Source organism: Vombatus ursinus, unplaced genomic scaffold (assembly GCF_900497805.2).
Source record: "Vombatus ursinus unplaced genomic scaffold, bare-nosed wombat genome assembly UNPS02000546.1, whole genome shotgun sequence".
Taxonomy (NCBI): Eukaryota; Metazoa; Chordata; class Mammalia; order Diprotodontia; family Vombatidae; genus Vombatus; species Vombatus ursinus.
The window spans coordinates 551,598-559,167 of NW_020940324.1; positions in this window are offsets into that span (position 1 = coordinate 551,598).

The following is a 7,570-nucleotide window of genomic DNA, read 5'->3' on the forward strand; positions in this document are numbered from 1 at the left end:
GGAGAATTTAGGGTAGATCTCCGAAATGCAGAGTGATATGGGATGGGCCAAAGAACCCTGAGTTGGAAGTCTGGATCTCAAGTCCTAGCTAAGCCACTAATCTGGGCAGATGTCCTGGATAAATCACTTACCTTCCCTGGGGGATCAGTGCTTCCATCTGTAAAATGAGGTGGCTAGAGGAGATAATCTCTCAGGGTCCTCCTCCCTGTGCTGCCCAGCCTAACGGCTCTGGGTAGTTGTGCTATTATTATCCCCATTTTACAGGAAACTGAGGCAGAAAGATATTGAGTTACTTGCCCAGGGTCACAAAGCTAACAAGTGTCTGAGAAAGAATTTGAATTCGGGTCTTCCCTTCTATGATCTAAGATCCCTTCTAGAAATGACATCCTGTGTCCTATGGTGTCTTTCAGCTCTGACAGTCCATGGTCTATGTTGATAGAATCTCAGAATTTCAGGCTTCGAAGGGGCTTGGTAATCATCCAGGCCAAACCATACCTGAAAAATGATCCCCACCCCCCTTAGACCTGACGAGTGGTCACCCAGACTTTACTTGAGGGTCTCCAATTGAGGGGTGCCCACACCCTCCCCCAGGCAGCCCATGCTTCTTCTGGACAGCATGAACTGTTAGAAAGTTTCTCTTTACAGCAAGATTGAATCTGTCTCTTTGCATATGTTCTAAGGGCCTTCCCAGCTTTGACATTCTATGTTCTATGTTCTGTGATTCTAGAGGTGAAAATGCTGGAACTAGTGAAGGAGAAGAGGATGTAGGGAGCTTAGGGGGAGGGGCTGGTCTTCAGCCAGGCCATAAGGCAGGGGCAAGACCCTGTGGCCTTTTGAGATCCCTCCCTGGGCTCTTGACGTAAAGTCCTAGAAATCCCCAGGTCTCTGTCCTTGACTGCCGGGGAAAGAGCTGGGACTGACAGGGTTTGGCCCAATCCTGGTGCCTGTGGCAGCCGGGGCTGAGGGGCCAGAGAGGGAACCTCCCATTGGAAAGACCCGAAGCTGAGCCGGGCTGTGCCGACGTGGACACACATCTGGGATTCTGGTAAACACGGGGTGATGTCAGCACGAGACTGGGATTTAAGAGAGACAGCAGGGCTCCAGTAGGAGGGATAGAAGGGGGGGGGAGTGAAGACAGGCAGGCAGGGAGGAGGCCTAGGAGATGGAGGGCTAGCTGCCTGAATCTGATGGGGCCACCCAGCCCTAGCCCTTGAGGGGAAATAAAAATGATTCTGAAGAGGAAACACAAGCCCTGTCCTAGGGAAGCCTCCAGTCTTGGGGTGGGAGGGAGAGGCGGAGAGGTGAAGGGCGTGCAGGGTGGGGCGTGGCTTCTGATCTAAAGGAACCCCCCAGTCTGAGATGGAGAAGTGGCTCAACCCTTGGGGAGCCCCAGTGTGAAGAAGGAAACAGTTTGTGGTAGAATCACAAAACCTTAACCCTGGGAAGGACCTCGGGGGCACCTGAGGTTCTCAGAACCCAACTCTGAGCAAGAATGCCCTGTCCAAAGTGCCCAGTAAGTGACCTCTGATGAGGGAGAATCTACTGCTTCTGGAGGCTGCCCGTTCCCCTCTTTGAATTTGGTCTCATTTTGGACTTTGACAAGGTCTAAGTCCCACAAAGTTCCTTCTAACAATGAGGTGAAATCTGTCCCTCTGCACCTTGCACCCAGAGCTCCTAGTTCTTTCCTCTGGGGCCAGATCAAATGCCAAATTTCCCTTCTAAATGAGGGTCCTTCCCATAGTGCTCTCAGTCATTTCTCCTCCCAGCTAAGCATCCCCAGTTCTCTCAGCTGATCTTTACTCCTATATGGTGATCTCAAGGTCGATCTCTCACCATCTGGTTATCCTCTTCTGGCTACAATGCAGCTAAGGAATGAATAAAAAGGAGAAAAAGAGGAGTGGAGGACAAAGGAGAAAAGGAAGGACAGGAGACCGTGGTCAGAGAGCGTAACTTCAGCAAGAACATGGGAGGGAGGAAAGGAGTTTTGAATGATGGTGAAGTCTAACTGCCCCTGTGGATGAGTAAGGTAGAGATATAGGATAAGTCATGGGAATGGAATTTTTAAAAAAAAAGGTTGATTAACTTGGAGACTCAACATCTCTGGTGGGACTCAGAGTACCTAATTATTGTAACCTTTGTGATGGTCTATGGGACTTGTTTAAAACAGAATATCTTGTAATTTGTCTTATATTTCTGAAATTCTTTTTCCTCCTCTCTGATCTGATGCCAATCAGATATTATTTCATTGCCCTATCACAGCTGATCAAGTCAATTCATCTTGCCCATGCCCTGGCCCCTGAGACCTAATTAGGAGTTGCCATTAGGTGCCAATAGACATGACCATACTCTCCATGAGGAGTTGCCCATTGAGTATCCCAGAGCTTCACTCCGTTGGCAAACTTATCAAGTAGAATTTACCCAAGGGAACTCCCTAGATCAACTCCCCATCCACACATCCACCCCCAGCTTCTTATAGGACATTAACATCAATATTGGAATCCTCTGGGGTAAAGGCAAGCATTGGGGTGGAAAGGAAGACACCGAGATAGGGAATTAAATGAGAAGGAAAAGGCAAAGTACGATGGAGGCCAATCAATGACATTGTCAAAGGTGTTTTAGACAGATTGTGTGAACCTATCATACAACCTATGTTTTTATTTTGTATCTCCCCATCTTCCCTAAAATACAAGCTGCTGGAAGGAAGGGTTGTTTTTCATCTTGTCTTTATATCCCTAATAGGGTGCTTAGTAAGTGGTTGTGGAACTGGATGTAATTGGAGGAGAGGTTATTTAATGACACAAGGAGGGAAGGTGTGGAAGACTGCCACTCAATTTAATCCAGATCATCAAGAGCTTATTCTCTTTGTATTCCTAGTATAAGTGGCCCACAGTGGGTGAGAGTTCTGAACTTGGAGTCAGGAAGACTCAAGTTCAAATCCAGCCTCAGACACTTACTAGCTGTGTAACTGTAACTTAACCTTTCTGTGCCTCAGTTTCCTCAGCTGTAAAGTGGGAATAATAATAATAGCCCCCATCTTGCAGGGTCGTTGTGGGGATCAAATGAGATTTTGGAAAGTGCCTTGCAAACTCTAGGGCACTATGTGAATGCTGGCTATTTATGTCATACTCGCTAGTATTACCATTAGCTAGCTATTAGCATAGTGCCCAGCATATAGTAAGTGCTTAATAAATGCTTGTTGGTAGATAGGTGATGTAATGGAGTGCTGGACTTGGAGACAGGAAGATCTGAGTTTATATCCTGCCTCAAAATTTGCTCTTTGGCCTTGGGTAAGTCAATCATCATCCTTCAGCCTCAGTTTCCTCATCTGTAAAATGGGGATAATCATAGCATTGTTGTAAGGATCAAATGAGATAACAAATGTAAACCTTAAAGCACTTATAGAAATTTGAATAGCTGTTATTATTGTTGCTGTTGATTGATTGACTGATTGTTGACTACCTACTATGTGCCAGGAGCTTATTAGGTACTGGGACTTCAAAGATAAAAACAAAAATAGTCCTTCTCTCAAAGAGCTTACTTTCTATTGGGAGGAAATAACATGTTCACAGATAAAAAAATAATTTTTCAGGGGCAGCTAGGCGGCGCAGTGGATAGAGCACTGGCCCTGGATTTAGGAGGACCTGAGTTCAAATATGGCATCAGACATTTGTTAAAATATTTCCCAATTCCATTTTAACATGGTTGGGGCTCTTGGGAGTATTGTAGAGATGGGGTTGACTATCTAGAGAGGAATCAGGAAAGCCCATGTAGCAACCCTGGGCAAGTCATTTAACCCCATTGCCTAGCCAAAAAAAAAATTTTTTTTCAAAGTATATACAAAGTAATTTTTTAAAATTTTATTTTATTTTATTTTTTATTAATTTATTTTAATTTATCAACAATCACTTCCATAAGCTTTTGAGTTTTGAATTTTTCTCCCCCTCCCTCCCCAAGATGGTGGGCAATCTGATATAGGCTCTACATATACATTCCTATTAGACATATTTTCACATTAGTCATGTTGTAAGGAAGAATTAGAACCAACAGGAGGAATCACCAGAAAGAGTAAACAAAACACAACAGAAGAAAAAAACAGCAAATAGTATGCTTTGATCTACATTCAGACTCCATGGTTCTTTCTTTGGATGTGGATGGCATTTTCCATCATGAGACTTTACAAAGTAATTTTGAAAGTGGGACTGCTAATAACTCAAAATGTCTGATGAAAAAAGTACTCTTGCAGCAGGTGGTGCTTATCCTCAACTTCCAACAGAGTGACTGTCAGAAGGACAAGAGACAGAGTTAAGGAGGGAGAACATCCCAGGCATGGCAGACATCGCCACTGAGGGGGAGATGGAGTGTTATGAATGGGGGTGTTATGGATGGAGGTGAGCAGCAGATACTCCTCAGATTTACAAATCCAGACACTGTTTTTCTCCTGAGAAGTGCCACCTTTTGGACGTGTCCAACTGGATGTCCTATAGACATCTCCAACTCAACAAGCCCCAGACCAAACCATAACCTTGTCAATCCACCCAGATCTCTTCTCTTCCCGGCTTTCCTATTACTGTGGAGGGCATCACCACTCTTCCAATCACCTTGGCATCCTCCTTGACTTCTCCCTTATTCTGACCTCACATCCAATCTGCTGCCAAACCTTGCTGTTTCAGCACAGTAGCATCGAGTAAACCCTTAACATATTTTGTTGTGGTTTTTTTTTTTCCTTCTCTCTTCACTTGTCTCTGCTGACTCAGCCACCATCTTGGTCCCAGGCCTTCATCACTTCAACCCTGGTCTCCTCAAATTAGCTTCTGGTAAGTCTCCATGCCTCGTCTCTCCCTGTTCCAATCCATTCTGTCCTAAAACACAGATCTGACCATGTTAACTGCCCCCCCCCCCCATTTCCCTCCCCAGTGGTCAGTAAAACTCCAGTGATTCCCTGTTTCCACCAGGAGAAAATACACAGTCCTTTGGCCTTTCAAAATCTTCACAGCCTGGCCCCCTTCCACCTTTCCAGTCTTCTGCCCCTTTTCTCCCTTTCACATACCTCACAGTGCAGAGACACTGGCCTCCCAACACAAAACACTCCAAAATCAGACTCTATGGCTTTTTACTGCCCATACCTGGAAGATCTCTAGATTCCCCTCCACCTTCTGGTTTCCCTTGCCTTCTTCAAAATTAGATCCCACCTTCTGTAAGAGGTCATTCCTGGTCCTCTTCATCTGCTAGTAGCAAGTTCCCCACCCCTGTTAGTGCCTTCTCTCTGAGAAGGCTTTCCTTTTACACCCCAGTATATGTCTTGTACGTCTGTAATCGTTTGCGTGTTGTCTCTCTCATTAGAATATGAGCTCCTAGAGAGAAGGAGACTAGCTTTGCCTTTCTTTGTATGCCTAGGGCTTGGCATATTAGAACACTTCATAAATGCTGGTTGGCCAGCTGACTGACTGCCAGGAATCTACTTTGGCTGGAATGAAGCCTGGCTTCCTTTGAGATTCAGATAAAGTCCTACCTTCTTTAAAAAGCCTTTCCCAGTGCTCCTTCATATTAATGCCTTTCCTCTCTTGATTATTCCCAATTTAGCCTGTCCTTGGGGCTAGGTGGCAAAATGGATACAGCACTGGGCTTGTAATCAGGAAGACTCATCTTCCTGAGTTCAAAAGTGACCTCAAGACACTTAGTAGTTGTGTGACCCTGGGCAAGTCACTTAACCCTGTGTGCCTCAGTTTCCTCATCTGTAAAATAGGCTGGAGAAGGAAATGGCAAACCATTCCAGTATCTTTGCCAAGAAAACCCCAAATGGGGTCACAAAGAGTCAGATGCAACTGAAAAATGACTCAACAACAACAAACCCTGTCTCCATCTTGTTTGTACATAGCTCTGAGCATGCTGTTTCCCACATTACACTTAGAGTTCTTTCAGAGCAGGGACTGTCTTTTGCCTTTCTTTGTATCTCCAGTGATTAGAATGGTGCTTGGCACATAGCAGGCCCTTAATATATGCTTTTTAACTTGACTTGAAAGCTTTGGGGTCAGAAATATGAAATCATATTAAAAAGATAGATCAGACCTAGACTGTGAATCATCCTCTGGAACTACTGTTCTATATATCTAGTTCTGCTTACAGATGAAATCCTAGAGTAAACTGTACACACTTCCTCCCGACCCTCCTCACCCCTTTGTAATCTGGCTTCAGACTACAAAAGTATAATGATACCACACTCTCAAAAGTTGCCCGCTATCTCTTTGCTGATAAAAACCAAAGCCCTTTTTTCAGTTCTCATGCTTTTTAATATTTCTGCTATTTCTGACACTGATAACCACTTTTTCTTCCTAGATTTGTCCTTTCCCCTTGGTTTTCCTAGAAGACTTAAGACGTACACTTTCTCTTGCTTCTCTTCTCACAGTGCCTGGCACATAGCAAGAGCTGCATAAATGTTTGTGAACTGACTGACTGATCCCCCATGGGTTGAAGTGTCATCTCTATGTAGATTACACTCAGATCTATATATCTAGCTCTAATCTCACTTCTGGACTCCAGTCCCATATCTACAAGTGCCTGCCCTCTCAATCCCACTGGTATCTCAAACTCAAAATGTCCAAAACAGAATTGATTACCTTCTTTCTTAAACTCTGTCCTCCAGACATTCTATTTCTCTTAAGCCCCAGGTTCTGACCCTAGAGCCATCTGACTTTTCATTTTCCCTCACCCCCCCCACTCCATCCTTTCAGTTGCTAAGTCCTATTGAATTCTAGTTTCATACATCATTTCCATCTACTCCCTTTTCCTTTACTGACCATCCTAGCTCCAGCCTTCATCATCACTCACTTGGATTATTAAGGATCACCTTCTAACCAATTTTCTTGCCTCCAGGCTTTCCCCTCCCCACTCCACTAAACTGCTAAAAACAATCTTAATGAGCCATAGATCTGACCTTATCAAATCCTGACTCTACAACCTTCAATGGCTCCCCATTGTCTCTAGGATAAAAAACAAGTCTTTTCCAGGGCATTCAACTCGGGACCCCCCCAGCTCTCCCCAATTCGGTTCCAATCTGTTACTGTTCCAGTTTAACCTTACTCCCCTCTCTGGGTACTCTACATTCTAGACAGCTGTTGGATGAAGCTGACATTGTCTCTGTGGAATGCACCTCCTCTTCTCTTCGCTTCCAGACCCTTCTGTCAAGGTGCAGCTCAGATGCCACACCACCTTTCAACATGTACTTAGCCGAGCTGTTTTGTCCCTCTCTAGAAGGTAGGATCATGAGAGGCAAGAACTCTGCTTCTGTCTTTGTATCCCCCAGTTCCCAGCATGTGAGAGGAGCTTAAATCAATGCTTGACTGATCTTCTATGCTTTGAGCAATAACGGACACTGTGAAACCCACAGTGGAAAAGGATCTTCTAAGCCAAAATTCTTAATTATTCATTACAATCCACTTAACAGGAACCAAAATGACAGTTTTTGAGAAAACAGCTTAACCGTATTGGGGGGAGTGGCACTCAACGTTGTCCTGAGAAGTGATATTTCCAGCACAAACAGGGGAGGCAGAAAAGCACTGGACTGATACTGGAG